The 16,379-nt window shown below is 45.8% G+C and overlaps 2 protein-coding genes across 4 annotated transcripts in view; both read left to right on the top strand.

Annotated features, from left to right (window-relative positions):
• TSC2 (TSC complex subunit 2) overlaps positions 1–16,379 on the top strand; it is a 187,002-nt gene that overhangs the window by 80,684 nt on the left and 89,939 nt on the right. The gene's annotated exons all lie outside the window — the stretch shown is intronic.
• NHERF2 (NHERF family PDZ scaffold protein 2) overlaps positions 1–16,379 on the top strand; it is an 89,596-nt gene that overhangs the window by 50,439 nt on the left and 22,778 nt on the right. The gene's annotated exons all lie outside the window — the stretch shown is intronic.

The raw sequence follows: 16,379 nt of genomic DNA, 5'->3' as shown, positions 1-16,379 counted from the left end.
TTTCCTTGATAGAATGTTTGGATTGATTTTTTTTATTTTTTTTTAGAAAAACACGTAGTTTGAATCCTTTTGGCTGTGCTTTTACAAATACCAGGTGCCCCTTGGCTTCTGCTCAACACACATTCCCAGCACTAAAAGTGAGAAAATAAATATATATCAGGCGTGGTTTTTTTCCCTGTTTAAAACCTCTGTGGAGATCTACTTGGTGCTATTGAGAATTGATTCTCTTTACACAAGGGCTGACACCTGACTAATTAATTGTCCAGACATTTCCTCATTAATCAAGGAGGGTGATGTTTATAGTGGTGATTCTACTGCAAAATGTGCTGATGGAGCTGGCTATTCGGGAATGAAAAGCTTCTGCTTCAAAAGCCCAAATTGCTACCATAGTTCCTGTGAAAAGCCCCCAAATCCAGGCACCACGGCCACTATTCAGTGATGTAATTTACATATAAGTTTGGACAGTTTGCACGCCACTGGCGATACCTGGAGTTTTGTCTGTAACGTTACTGAAGAGGCAAGCCTTTCAGGACTGGGACCTATTTTGCCAACTCTTTTAGCAATATCCGTACCTATTCATTTCTTTGCTTCTTTTTAATCTGCTGGTTTTGCAAGAACTTCTTTCACACAGCAAATAATGTTTACAGTATCTTTAGTAGTAAAAAAAAGAAAAGAAAAAAGGCAAAGATAGCTATGTTAACCATAAACAAAATTCCAAGTTCCAGAAAGTGTATTACCATTATTAATCAACCTGAAGATCACAACAATGTGCAAGCTTTTGACATCTCCAAGTATCTCCATCAGACAAGAAGTTACAAAAAGCAGGTTGATAGGATGGGGTGAGGGAGAGAAAAGAGGCTGACTGGATATTGCCATATGGGTGTCTGCATGCTTAGTGTCTTAAGATGATATGGAGGAGGAGGGTTTGCAGACATTCAAATTGGGTTCTGCCAGGTGATGTGATGGTTTCAGGTTTCATTGCCTCTAGGAGCACCCCTCCATTCCTGAAAATATAAAATCCAGCTGTTAACTGAAAACCACCCCCATCCAGGCCAAGCCAAACAGGTTCCTTAGTTGGTGGAAAACAGAAGTAGAGATCAACTAGGCAGTCTTCATATGTACAAAACTGGAGATAAATTTAGATGCTGTGCTAGGTTCCTCTTTGCCTTGTGGCCAAGCTGGCAAAGGCTGTTTATATTCCCTTGTGTGTACAAGAACATAGAAGAGTGATGCCTTCGTAAAGGAAGGTCTTCAACATCTCGCAGATGAAAGAGACTAGATTAGTGTATTTTGTAATACCCCTGAGCTCACACTGAGCCAAAGATCACTGCCAATGCCCTAATCCATTATTGCATGTAGCTGGGGGAACTCCCTTTATTTATTTATTGCATTTTTATACCATCCAAAAGCCAAAGCTCTCTGGGCGGTTCACATTAGTCTAAACTCCACTGATTCAAAAGCCAAGAAGCTGCTTGTTCTTTTGGTTAAAGATATACTTGAAAATGGTGCTGACATACTTTTTCTGCAGTGTAAAAACTATTGGCTGTGGGGTATATCAGCTGTATGAAATGGCAGGCTGTGTGCTACATCGTGATGCCTTAGTTGTCATGCGCATGCATTCGTGCGCGTGCACGCTGGAGACATGATGCGATTCCCTTCAGCTTGGAGAGTGAACTTCCAAAGTGCCAGGGTGGAATCTGCAACCCGAAGAATGGCAGTTGTGTGCATACCAACAAGGTGTTTTTAGGGCATCTCCCAAAATCTTCCCCAAAGGCCAGACATGGACAGTGATCTGCCAGGAACAGAAGCCGGGAAATCCCAACAGTTTCTGGTAAATAAGGGAACACCAGAGTGCAGTCAGAGGACTGAAGGGGCTTTTTAAAAACAATATGGTTTCCCCCCCCCCCCCAATTTTGTATTGTGAATATTAACAAAACAGAACAAAAAATCAATTGTGAAAAAGAAAAGCTAAGAAACATTACATATATAGGCATATCGTTGTTTCTTCCATCAAATATAACGTTCATTTTTTTAAAAAGGGAGAGAATTATGCATAGGTTTCAAGAAAAGCAGAACAAATGTATTTATCCATTTGCAAGTTGCGCCTATATACCACCCGTTCAAATGTTGATAACATTGTTAAGTCCTCAGTCCATTGCATTATGGGAGGTGAGCATTTGCCCTTCCAACGTGATAGTAGAAGTCTTTTAGCTGTCATAAGGGCTCTGAAGATCCATCTGCGCTGACCATGTGCTGTCTTCCAAGAAGCAAGTAATTTAGGAGGACGTGCACATCGTTCCATATTAAAAAAGGTTTCAGTACAAAGTTTATCCTTATTATAACCTCCTCCCAAAAGGAGGCAACTACGGGGCATTGCCAAAACATATGAATTAAAGAAGCATTAAGTGCATCTCCAACAATTGTGCAAGTTAGACAAACCCTTATTGAAAAGGTGTTGTGGAGTCCAATAAACCCACATTGTGGAATCTCCCACCAACCAGCTTCATGGGGTGACCCCGGGTTTTAGTATTTTGAGAGCGGGAGAAAAATGTCTCCCTGTCCATTCTCCATTCCATGCATAATTTTGTACACCTCTATCATGTCTCCCCTCAGCCTCCTCTTCTCCAAGCTAAACAATCCCAGCTGACGTAACCTTCCCTCACAGGGGAGATGCTCCAGCCCCTTGATCATTTCAGTTGCCCTTTTCTGCACTTTTTCCAGCTCTGTAATATCCTTTTTTAGGTGTTGATTAGGCAAAATAGGGCACTCCAATTCTCTATTCCAATCCTGTCTTAAACTATAGGTATCATATTTATTACATTAATATGAAGTTTGTATTTTGGGAAATGTGGAAGTAATTGGGAGGGGGCGTACTCGTTTTTATTATTTCACATCAGCCCCAACTGAATCTGTAATTAAATCCTAATAAGGACCTTAATTAATGGAAACCTGACACATGTTAGTTCAGTCTTTTTCTACAAGAAAAAGTTGAAGCACATTTGTTTTAAGAGGAATTCCCAACCCATCCCCCAACGGCCCAGGTTCTAAGCCCCCCTGCGAAAGTTCATCCTTTGGGGTTGAGAAAGCTCAGAGCTCCAATATTATTCAATCAGTTGAATCATTTCCTGTTTTCTGCAGTTTTTGAAGAATTCTCTAAGGCAAGCTGGAAATATTTGCAGATACGCACAGATTTGCTGGCTTGGAGGCCCTGGGAAATATCCTGGGTTTGTTATATTTGTCAGAGAAAGATGAGCCAGCTGTGCGTGTGAGCATGTGGTGTTGCACAGGATGATGTGAGTTGCTGAAGTCAACGCGCTCTATTAAGCAACAACTACTGGCCTGGTAATGCAGCTGCTTTGGACGGAGAGAGAGAATATGTTTGTCAGATTGAGCCATCCTGCTGGTGCAAAGCTGGATTCTGTTTTCTAGAGGTGTACGTTGCCATCTCGATGTGCTACTTTTTGACTGGTATCACTCCTGGGTCTTCATTAACAGCAAAACATCTTTCTGTCCCAGAGATGAAACAATACTAAAAGCCTGCCTGCCCATCACTGTATCATTCTGGGGGAGTCTGCACCAGCCATTTATTGCAGGATTGTATTGCAGTCATCACATGATGTTCACCTGCTCCCGCAGTGCTCTCGGCTGCACCTCTCAGTTATACCGGAATATCCCTGACTGCTTTTGTCGTGGTCTTTCCAGCTCTTTCGCTTCCATTCTGAAGAACGTGTGCTGTGTCCCCCGCCACTTGTGAGGTCATTGCGGTCTGCTGCGAGTTTCGGGCTCAGCGAATAGCGAACAGCTGTGAGGGGCATGTGCATGTGTATCGGAGGTGTGCGGGAATGGACATGTCCACAATTGCCACATGTTTTGGATGGGTATCGGTGTGTTTTACCGCTGACTGTGGTTTTTTTTTTAATACAAACATATCTCTGCGCAGGAGCGCATATTCGACGGAGTTCCTATCACCCCATGCGTTGCTGTGCATCTGCGCATGCCTCACGAGTCATTAGAAAAAAAACTCTGCCCCATCGCCGCGTCATCTGCCCGGCACCACCCACTTCTGCCGATCCACACGCGCAAGCGGTGTAACTGGGCACACATCCTCCCGCAACGGCACTCCTGAAATTGCGGTACACGTCGGTGCTGTGTGCCCCATGAGTGCCGATCGTGGAAGTGGGGAACATTTGGAAGAATCCCTCTTCCCTGCCAAAATGCCTGCAGGTGTAGATTAGCCCCCTGTCTTTGTTTTTCCTTTGTGTTTTTGCCTGGCTTGACACGGACAACTGAAGGAGGCCGTGCTCTTCCCAGGCAGGGAGTGACCCTGTCCTCCTTTGCACCTGGCCAGGAGGGCAGGGTCCTCAAGGCCTATGAGCCCACCACTGACTGGAGTGCCTGGCGGCTCTTCTTAACTGCCATCATGCAGGCAGGTGAACGGTGTCAGGTGAGGGCAGCAGTGATGGTGAAGCCCATTGAGGGCTGATGGTGCTTCACTTCCCCCACTGGCTGGCCTTTGCAGAGCGTAGCCGCCCCTGCTGCCAGCTGTGCTTTGAATTAGCCACCCAAGGATAGGTTGGTCAGAGATTTCGTGATCTTTGCAAACTTTTCAAATGGCATCATGGAAATAGCCATCAAGACAGGCAAATACACGAAAGCAGTGTGACTGCAAAATCCGGGGAAAGCCACAGATGAGCTGGGCAGTTGGTGTTCCCACTTTTCGTAAATAATATATGGGACTGTACGCATTCAGTCCATAGTATTTTTGTCCAGTTCTACCCTGAATGTTTAAATTACAGCATATTTTTATTCTTATAAATATTTTCCAGGCAGGAGCCACTTTAAAATGCACCCATATAAGAAGAGCTCTGCTAGACCAGACCAACAGTGCATTTAGTTGACGATCTAAGACCAGCACCACCTGGCTACAGCCTGCCTCTGTTCTTTCTCCCAAACATCTGGTACTCAGCATCATATACTGAAGTTCCATTAGATATGATTGAAGCCTTTCCCATTCTCATACCTTCCAGATATATTGGACTGTAGTGGACCGGCCCTACTATTAGGCAAAGTGAAGCAATTGCCTCAGGCAGCAGATGTGGGGAGGCAGCAGCAAAGTGTTGGAAGTAAAGAGCTGTGTCCCAAACAGCGTGTCCTGTGTCCCCTAAACTAGTCTGTTGCCTTCAGGTGCTGTGGAGGATGTTCTATCACTATTGTTGAAGAAACAGTCTAGTCAGCTTTCATACATCTTGTTCTTCACCTCAGATAGCAAAATGTCTTGGGTTGGCCATGGGGCTATAACTCCCATCATGCTCAGGCAGCATGGCCAGTGGCTACTAGTAGCCTCTCCTGCTCTGTGAATTTCTCTAATTCCCTTTTAAAGCTATCTAAGTCAGTAACCTTCCTGAGAGCGTCTAGTTATGAATTCCATGGGTTTGTTAACTATGTGAAGAAGCACTGTGTTTTGTCAATAATCCTGAACCTACTGCCAAGCAGTGACATTGGATGACTCTGAGGGCTAAATTACACGTTACGTTATTCATGGTGGGTGTTTGTTTTTAAAAATAATAAAATAAAAAGTGGGCTTAAATTGGGCACATTTATTTTGAAGAAAAACAGCTGTGGGTCTCTGATCCAGACTGTTCTTCCAATCTGGACTGGGGCCCTACACTACTTTCTCACCCGAAATCTCTGCATGGCTCTTTGCTCCTGAAAGTGCGTTTCAGTTTGCACTTTTGAGGAGTCAAAGGAAGCTCCTGTCAAGTTTCGGTGGCACTTGGCATGCTTAAAGGTGGCATTTGGCATGCTGAAAAGAGCCAGCTTCAAATCCAGTGAGTGACGCGAAGGACCTTTCTCTGCATGGCACCCTGGAGAGCCAGTGCCAGGCAAAGCAGACGGTGCTGCACTAGAGAGACGGGCCGTTGGTGTGATGACGAAACTTCATAAGCATTTGACCAATTTTTGAATGGCTGATATTGTTCTGCCACTCGGAAAAAAGGAAACGTTCCTAGCTTTCATGATTTGCCTTCATCTTAAAAATCCCTTTTGTCCTGGACTCATCCAACTTCATGCCTAGAATATTTTTCGTTAATGGTGAACACTTATGCGAGAAATCACATGTTGGGGAGCAGAGCAAAATTTGAGCACGGTCCAGATTTTATCTGGCTTGCTAGAAATAAATAACATGACATCCTGCTTTACTGTGCAAGACAAACAGTACATGGAATACAATACTGGAATCCGCTTTAGATTAGATTACGTTTGATTATTTATTTTTATCCTGCCATCCCCCAAATAATGCTCTAGGCAGCTTACGGTTGGTAAAAAGGATACGTAAACATTTATCCATAATAACTGCGTAGTAGGCCCAGATTTGTCTCTTAATGAAGTCTCACACGATACGAAGCCTCTCAGCAGCTGAAGCAGGTGCCTGCACCCAGAGCAGCTACAGGTGTCTGTGGTTCCAGATCCCCTCCCTCTCGGTCCTCAGGTCTTCTTGTTCCCTCTAGCAAAACAGCAGTGATGAACCATGCTGCTGCAAGTTGACAGCTTTCTCCTGGAAGTGGGGAGGGAATCTTGGAGCGTAACTCCTTTGGGGACCTCTGGGCTGGCCACTACTAGGGTGACCCTATAGAAAGGAGGACAGGACTCCTGTACCTTTAACAATTGTATTGAGAAGGGAATTTGTATGCATGCAGCACCTGGTGAAATCCCTCTTCATCACAACAAGTACAGCTGCGGGAGCCCTGCCCTCTTTTGTATCTGGTCACGTTAAGTAGGGCTCCTGCAGCTTTAACTGTTGTGATGAAGAGGGAATTTCACCAGGTGCTGCATGCATATAAGTGACACCTGCTGAAATTCCCTTCTCAATACAGCTGTTAAAGATACAGAAGCCCTGTCCTCTTTTCTATAGCCACTGGGAGACTGCTTTCCAGAGGATGCCACAAGATGCAAATGGCCCTGTTTACATGTCACGATAGCTCAAGATAATTCTAGGTTATTGTGAATGAGGCAGCATACTGGTACATGCTGCCTGATCACTCTTGTGGAGCAATAACCAAACCACAGACCTTCTGTCCATGGTTTGGTTAGTATTACATGTGAACTGTGAACTCTGGCTTGTTTCTTCCCCCAACAAGTTCTTGGGTTATTTCTCTGGCATATCAGGAGAAAGACAAGGCCGAGTTCCTGGTTCGCACATAAATTGTTAACCAAGGCATGGATGGAAAGCAAAGGCCCATGGTTTGTGTAGTTGGTCCTGCTTTAATCAGGCGCGATTGAGCCCTAGCACACTGCCTCATTCACAATAAACCAATTTCTAAAAAAAATCTGGTTTATCGTGACATGAAAATTGGGCCAGTACGTGTACTGAGTTTGTAACTTGTATCCCCCAAAGTCACAAACATTATGAGTTAAACTTTGGTTCATCTAAGCCAGGATTGTTTCTGTGGTTGGTGGCAGCGTCTCAGCTGGAGAAGAGTGAGCTTGAGGTGCTGATCCAGGGACCTACTGTGTGCCCAGCATCTGCTCAACCACTGAGCCACGGACCCCTAGTCAGTCAAGGCTGACTCTAAAGACCTGGGGCCTTAAGGAGGAGGAGGAGGAGGAGGAGGAGGAGTCAGATATTTAAAAATGCTGTAGGAAATGCATATGCATCTTGTGTGAGTTCACTGTGGGTTCTCATTTCAAGGAAAGACTGATGTGGTCTCCTGAACATCTGCAGGTTAGGCCTAAGGTGAGACATGATGCCCTATTAAACTATTAGATGTCCTTACCCATGAGGAAGGTGCGGCTGAGTTGTGTTGAACATTTAATATCGTTAAAGGTTTTGTATATATTGGCAGCATTTTGAGGCCTCACCCCCCTTCTCTCTTTTGCTAAGGGGTCCTAGGGAATGGAAGCCATCACTGAGAAGGCCCCGTAAGAGAAGTACTCTCAGTTGTACCTTGTGGCAGGAAAGAATCCTGAGCAGGCCCCCTCTGGCTGATTGTAATTGGGGGGGGGGGGAGAGATTTCTCTTATCACTGCAGTGGCCTGGTGGAAGGAAGGGGAAATGGTGGGATTTCTACACAGCTGTTTTAATAGCAAGCAAGGGAGCCATTTCAGGGATTTGGAAGTCCTGCAGGATCCAAACCTCTCAGGCGTGTTTTGCAAAATATTTGAAGGCCCTTACATCGACAACATCTCTTGCGGAACAAGGCCTTCTGTGAAAAGGAGAAGAGAGTTTAGTTAGGGTGACCATATGAAAAGGAGGACAGGGCTCCTGTATCTTTAACAGTTGTATTGAAAAGGGAAGTGGAAGGCAAAAGGAAGAGGGGCCGACTAAGGGCAAGATGGATGGATGATATTCTGGAGGTGACAGACTTGGCCTTGGGGGAGCTAGGGGTGGCAAGAAAGCTCTGGCGTGGGCTGGTCCATGAAGTCACGAAGAGTCGGAAACGACTGAACGAATAAACAACAATTGAAAAGGGAATTTCAGCCGGTGTCATTTGTATATATGCAGAACCTGGTGAAATTCCTTCTTCATTACCACAGTTAAAGCTGAAGGTGCCCTGCCGTCTTTTAAATCTGGTCACTCTAGATTCAGCTTCAACTGCAGCTTCAACTGTGGTGATGAAGAGGGAATTTCACCAGGTTCTCCCTATATACAAATGACACCTGCTGAAATTCCCTTTTCTACGCAACTGTTAAAGGAACAGGGGCCCTGTCCTCCTTTTCATAGGGTCACCCTAGTTTAGTAGAGAATTAACCTCATTGTCCTCCTGATAAGGCTACAGCGTGCTTCCCGTGTAGACAGCCATTTAGAAACCATCCTGGTAATTGAATTGTTTACATGCTTTGTTGTCTTCTGAGAGAATTAGGGGCCAAACCTTTGGGAGATGTCATCAGGTGGTAATTATTTTCTCTGGTAAAGGTGTTTGGAAGGAAGAAAAAGAAATGCAACAGGTCTCTTCAGTGCCTTTTGCTTTTGTTTGCCCAAGCTCTGGGTACCAGTTCTTGTTGGCCTAGGGACAGTTTTTGCAGAATAGACTTGTGGAGCTTTTCTGCGCTGTGCCATATCACGCTGCAGATTAGGGCGTTGCATGTCTGGATGCTCTGTCATTGCATGGGGACAGGAACCAGAGGGATGGGCCCAAGACCTCTCTGCACTTAGAAAAGTAGGGTGTCAGGCAAAAGGTAGGCCAGAGCTTTCACACATCCCTCAAATGCAAGTTCTCTGTCTGCAGGCAGAGTGTGTCTTGTATTTTCCAGAGCCACATTTAAAAATGCAATCCTCTACGTGCAGTGGTAGAGAACAACCAGGGTTAGTTTTGTCCCTTAATTCTGCTGATTGTCTAAACTGGCTCTTTGGGAAGTCTGAAGAGAAAAGGCAACCTCACTCGCCCTGTCCAGACAGTACACACCTGTTTAGGGCGGCTAAGAAATATATTAAACATCAGATCTATCTAGATTCATAGGGCAATTACATTTAAAGTACCTTCATTTTAATTGTTGTTCTGAAAGGAGGACTTCAGGGGAACCATTCTGGCTCAGAGATAGTCAGTTCTGGCTGAGCAGAGCATCTGAAAACGGGGTCAGAATCACAGAATAGTGGCAGGGCCTCTAAGGCCATCTAGTCCAACCCCCTGCTCAATGCAGGAATCCACTTTAAAGCATCCCTGACAGATGGCCGTCCAGCTTCATCTGGAAGGCCTCCAGCATGGGAGAGCCCACCACCTCTCTGGGTCATGGGTTCCGTACTGCTCAAGTGGTTCTTCTTTCTTGTGCCACGTTGCTTCTTGTACTCTCACTCTCTCTCTCTCTCTCTCTCTCGGTTACTTCTGTCTGTGAGCGGCTTGAGTCGTGAATGGGTGATCCGTCTGGTGCAAATCGGGGCAGGCGCTCTCTATTATCTCACAAATGAAATTACCGGCAGCCATGTCATCACTCCGCTTTCAGTTCAGGGGACGACGGTGGCAGCTGCAGGACCTGCCAAGAGTGTTGGCAGGGTTTCATATCCAGACATTTTGCTGTGTAAATCTGGAGAGGCGTCTCAAATGTGATTAAGATATGAAGGGGAAGTAATTAGCAAATGTTCATCAGGCTGCTAGTTTGCCTGCGAGCACCTGCCTTTATCTTAGGCCAGGTTCACACAACCACTTTGTTGCAATGATCTGTGGATTGAGCAATAAACGTTTGGAATTAACACAACCCCCCTTTGCACGCCCAGCTGCTTTTCTTTTACAATCTGAATCACCCTCTGCAAACCCACATTGTAATTTTGCACGCGGTGTGGAATGGGAGACCCCTTCTGCCTTATTGCAAGGGGTAATGGTTTCAGAGGGGTTGAGCTGCTGAAATCCCCCCTGCTGAAGCCCTGGCTCTCTCCTTCCTCATTAGCCAGCCCCACAGGCAGCCTTTATATCCAGGGCCACAGCCCCAGCTGCTCAGACATGCCTCAGGCTTCCCCCGGTCCTGGCATGCCCCTCCCCACAGCAGCTACTATGAACCAGTTTGCAGCCTCGTTTCTGCCCTCCACTTCTCAGCTTTTATTTGGAAGGACAGACGTGAAGTGCAAAATTGTGATTTGTGATGAACCTTCCCCTAACCTGTTGCCCTCCAGATGTTTTGGTTGATCGCTCCGATCATCCCTGCCTATTGGCTGGGGCTGATGGGAGTTGTAATCCCACCCACCCCTGGAGGACACCACATTGGAGAAGCCTGGTTTATTAAACTGAACTGTTTGTGCGAATATAGTACGATCCAATGTGCTTGAGGGCTGTGGGTTAAATCCAGGGAGACATAATTAAAAGAACTAAACAAAGAAACTCAACCTCTTAGATATATCTTAAAACAATTATCCTCAAGTTAGGTAACATGATCTTCTTGGGAGCAAAGTAAGTTTGTTCCAGGGCAGCTATTGTGGGAGGAACCATGTGCGTGCGTGCGTGCGTGCGCGTGTGCATGTATGCTTTCCAGACTCCAGTTTTCCAGGTTCTGCAAACCTCTGCCTTGTTCATCCCCCTTTTCCCTCCTTCGGTCTTCACTTACGACTGTTTTGAATTACCTCCAACACCAACAGTGCAAAACGAGGCCTTGCAATTAAAGTATTTCCCCCCCAAAACACTCTGGCAAAGTGGGACAATGATCACATGTTCCTAAAATAATTATCTGGCGCCAATAGCTTTTTTGGTTTCTTAGACAGTCAGAAACACATATGTCCGATTGAACTACGCTGGCGGGGGGCAAACTCAGTTCAAACTGCAAGGAAAATACATGGAGTTGGGTTGGGGGAGGCGCAAAGGTTTTCTCTTAGTTGGAGAGTTTGGTCTGTCCAAATGAAAGAGCATGGACCAGGGGAAAGCCAAAGCTGTGTGCAAAAACGCCTGCCTAAAACCTTGGCGTTCTGCCGCTACCGCCAGGCAATGTTGACAGTACTGAGCTATATGGATCAAGGGCCTGACTTGGAAAAAAGGCCGTCTCCAGTTTTCCAGTCTTCTAACTCTGGGCTCCATGTGAGAGTTGGACGGAAGGTCCCCAGTATACATGGATGCAAAATCAGGGGAGCATCCAAACTGCACCCACAAATCGAAGAAAAATGTCTCAGGAAGCTGAAACAAAGATTTTATTTGGTAAAAAAAAAAAAGAGCAATGCGTTTCAGCGTATTTGTATTTTAAGGCCTTCTTCAAGGGGCTTTAAATAATACAGGACAACACATTACTGAAATAACATAGAATTTTTAACATTGAAAAACATGTCGGACATTGCACACTGCAAATAGGCCTGTGCATATTTATTTATTTACTTATTTAGAATATTTTTATACCGCTCCCCATTGAAAAATTTTGGAGCAGTATACAAGATAAAATGAAAATAAAAACAGAATAAAACAGTTAAAACAAAATTTAAAAGAAGCAAAAACAGAAATCCAAGGCTGCATGTTAAAGAAAGGCTTCTTGGAATAAAGATGATTTCAGGAGGCGCCGAAAGGAGTACAAGGTTGGCGCCTGCCTGACCTCCAGAGGCAGGGAATTCCATAGGAGGGGGGCCACCACGCTGAAGGCTCTTCCCCTGGTGGATTCCAATCGGAGGATGGATCTAGGTGGAACCACCAGGAGCAGGCCCTCGGATGACCTCAGTGGCCGGGCAGGTTGGTAGGGGAGAAGGCGCTCTCTCAGGTATCCTGGTCCCAAGTTGTTTAGGGCTTTGTACACAAGTACAAGAACCTTAAACCTGGCCCGGTAGCGAATAGGCAGCCAGTGCAGTTCCCTCAGCAGAGGAGTTACATGCTGGAAAGGGGCAGCTCCAGACAACAGCCGAGCTGCAGCATTCTGCACTAGCTCCAGCTTCCGGAGCAGCTTCAAGGGCAGCCCCACATAGAGCGCGTTGCAGTAATCCAATCTTGAGGTTACCAATGTCTGGAGCACCGTGGCCAAGCAATCCCTGTCCAGGAGAGGCCGTAGTTGGCAAACCAACCGAAGATGGTAAAAGGCACTCTGAGCCGTGGCGGCCAATTGAGCCTCCAACAACAGAAATGGGTCTAAGAGTACCCCCAAACTACGAACCTGTTCTTTCAGAGGCAGAGCAACCCCATCCAGAACAGGCAATGAGCCTGTCTCCCGGACTCGGGAACCACTCACCCACAGGGCTTCCGTCTTGCCAGGATTTAGTCTCAGTTTATTGGTCCTCATCCAGCCCATTACTGAGTCTATGAAGATATATGAATTTATGAAGATGACAACAGAAAAAACGTTTAGAAGGCTGTAGTTTAGAGAAGGTTTCTTTTTTTGGAGAAGTTTTTTCAGCTGTTCCCAAGATTCATTGATTAGCTCAAGGCCTCTCATACCTGGACAGGGCTGGAGTAAAGAAGGAAGGGGGTGTGTGTGTGTGTGTGTGTGTGTGTCTGAAAACTACATCGTTGTTACAGAAGTGGTAGAAGCTCCAATTCTTCATTTAGTCCCTGAGGGCATAAGGTGTTTAATCTTAAAATCCATTCCATTTCCTTTCTCAGCAGGATCTTAACATTTTTCATATCAAGCCTTTCCAGTGGTGGATACCAATCCATTTTTATTGATGTTATAATTAGTGCTCTTAAAACACTTTCCCAGCTCTTTTAAAAATATTTGTGCAATAGTACTTTAATGAAAGTAGGTGTAAAGCAAAAATGAAAGTTTTTTTTTTTTAAATGAGTGCCTTTCCAGGGGCTGTCTATATGCACCAAAGGCCCCGTGGTGGCTGCACAGTGGCGCTGCGTAGATTATATTATGTAGCAGCCACCTCGCAGCCATGGCAGGGCTTTCCCATGAAAGTGCAAGGCAAAAAAGTTGGGGATTTACCCAGACTTTTATCTCCAGAGAAAGGCGAATACGGCGCATCCAGTGTCTATCTTCGTTCTGGAGTCGCAGCGGAGGCGTGGCTGGTTGAATGGTGACTCCTAATTGGTCGCCATCCACCTGGGCAGAGGACAGGGGGTGGGCCCGGCCACTGAAAACCCCACACTTTTGCTGCTGCATTGGGATTAGGGGTTTTTACCTACCGTGGCAGCAACCTGAAACCATATAGGCAGTCTCCGCCATTTAAGCAATGTGCTTTTTTCTCAGTTAAAAACGTCTTTTCTGTAATACTTCTGATTTAAAAACACAGCACTTTATTTTATAGGAGAAATAAGCGATATAGTGCAAATGTAAAAGTATTTTTTAAAACAAAAATATCGATGGGACAGAATTAAAAAATGTCTACTTGGGTGAATTGTACATTTCCTGCCTCCACAGCTGAGTCACTCCCGCTAGTGTGAATGCAATGTAGTGACTGGGTTTGGATGACATGATAGTCAACGGTGGGTTAAATAGTCAATGGTGGCTAATTGTGTCGTCTGTTGGGACTTTTTCACACCACAGTTGGTTATTTGGCCACCAATAACCACCGCAAATAACTAATGCTGTGCAGGGTTGATTATTTGAACAATCATTGATTGTTGCATCGTCCGTCAGCCACTGTTGACTATTTCGGCACACGCAGTTGGTTATTTTCGGCAACTATAGAGTAGTCTGGCAAGAGTGACCAAAGCGGCGACTGCCACTCTAGTCCAGCCAGCAGAACCTGCAATGACTGATGAGATACCAGCGGGAGGACTGACGGGAGAGAGGGCGGGGGATGTGTCAATCAAACACACCATTGACTAATAGTCAACTGGACACTGGCCTTAATCCACACCAGAGTTGACTATAATAATGTCGTGTGGGGAGTTCACCCTTGATAATCAACTGTGGAGTTGACTATTAACCCACCATTGACTGTAGGGTTGTCCAAACGCAGCCAGTGACATGTACTCATAGAAAAAGCGCAATACCCCCTGATAGCGTGGAAAGTCCATTGCAGTTCCGCCTGTAGTTTACAGTAGAAGCACACTGTTTGGTGTTTTTGCAAAAATTAGGACCCAGTGATATTTTCTAGGACTGAGAAAAAACCTGCTTCTTGATCTCTATTGCAACTCCCGGGTGTTAGTTGTCAGGTCCAGCGGCTGCTTGGCACTGGGACTTTTGCCCCCCTTATTATTATTATTATTTATTTATATAGCACCATCAATGTACATGGTGCGGTACAGAGTAAAACAGTAAATAGCAAGACCCTGCCCTTCATCTCCAGTAGTTCATGCTTCCATATCATCTTTTGCTTTCTTATAAGTGCAAACAAACGTGCTCAGAGGCAAAAAGTGGTCATCTTAAGCCTGCCTTTACATATATCTGTTTGCTTTGTAGAAGCAGGTGGGAACAAGTGGTGGAGTTGTAGAAGCAGCTCAGCTGAGTTGGAAAAAACTCCTGTGCAGAAGCGGCTTGGATGCAAGTGTTTGCATTGTACAGCCAGCCAGCTTGCTTCTGGCTAGGCAAGAGAGTTCATTGTGCAGAGATCCACCATGGCTCTACCCTGGTAACCCTGCTGGGTGCACTGTTTGGTCAAGGATTGCTTGCTTGTAGGGCTGTGCAGGGACACCCCCCCCCAATTCACTTCGGAAGCCGGTTCAGAGCCCTCGAAGCAGCCCCAATTCACCTCGGGGTGCTTCGGGGGTTGCCTGCCTTGCCTTGGTGCCGAAGCCGAGGCGAGATTCGGGCCCTCCGAGGCGACTTGGCCTTTTCTAGGTGCCAGCTGCGCAGCCGGCACCCAGAAAAGCCTCCTTTTCCCCGCTCTCCCCGCTGCTGCTGCCATCACTGCCTCCTCCTTCTCCTCCTCACTCCTCCTCGCTTCCGCCGCCGCGGAAACCATAGTTTGCGCTACCTCTATGGCCACAAATTACAGTGGCCATAGAGGTACTAATCACTCAGAGCCCCCGCGATATCTTAAAACCGTGTGCGGCCTGGTTCTTCTCACATGTGGCAGCAGAAGCCAGCAGGAGCGAGGCGGCGGCGATGGCAGCAGGTAAGGCCCGCCCAGTGCCACGCCAACGCGCCCCGAAGCTTTGGAGCCAATCGGCTTCGGGGCACCTCAGGCTGAGCCAGAACTGCCTTGGAACCGAGGCGGTCCGAATCACCCCATCCCAGCTCAGATTCGGGGCCTCAGCCTAAGGCGGTGCACAGCCCTACTTGCTTGAGAGTGCTGTCTGGCATGCTTGGAGTGCTTTTTCAACCTTGTGGTGTCATTTTCTGTAAAAGGAAAAAAAGAGACAAGAAAAATATTAGGATGAGCGTGCCTTCTTAACAAGGCCAAAAGATGAGGTGAGTGAGGGGTTTCCCCAGTTAATCCTACTCAGATAGGACTGACTTCCCGGTGACAACCCTCCACAAAGATGCTACCTGGCTCATTTGCGGCCTGGCGAGAGTTCTCACAGTAGCTGCGGTTAGCTTACAGGAAAACCACAATGTTTTGAAAGAGGAAAGGATTGAGGTGCAGAAAGCCATTGTGTTCTTAGTAACGCCTTGCTACAAATTGCCAACCTCCGAATCTCCTTTTTCCTTTAATCACAGTCTGGATTATGCTCAGTTTGTGGAAAATTCTGTGTTTTAAAGCGTGCCTTGCCACGTAAACTGTGGACCGTACGATTTTGCAGAAAAATAAATTAACTTCTGGAATTAGAATATATTATGCAAATTGGGTATGTTTGCATAATAGCAGCTTAATTTTACATCATTTATTCTGCTTCCAACTTTTAGGCTCGAATAATTTGGATTTTTTTTTTTTTTTTAGCAAGGAAGAGGGGTGATGACAAAATTGGAGGGGAAAGTGAAGATTCTGGAGACCAGAAGCACGAGGGAAAGAAACATGCTTTTATTTTATTTTATTTATTTATTTATTTATTTATTTATTACATTTCTATACCGCCCAATAGCCGAAGCTCTCTGGGCGGTTCGCAAACGCCTTGGTTCACAAACAATTATTTAAATGTTCACATATTTTTCTAATGATAACT

The sequence above is a fragment of the Elgaria multicarinata genome, chromosome 17 (assembly GCF_023053635.1).
Source record: "Elgaria multicarinata webbii isolate HBS135686 ecotype San Diego chromosome 17, rElgMul1.1.pri, whole genome shotgun sequence".
Classification (NCBI taxonomy): Eukaryota; Metazoa; Chordata; class Lepidosauria; order Squamata; family Anguidae; genus Elgaria; species Elgaria multicarinata.
This window is presented reverse-complemented; position numbering and strand designations above follow the sequence as displayed.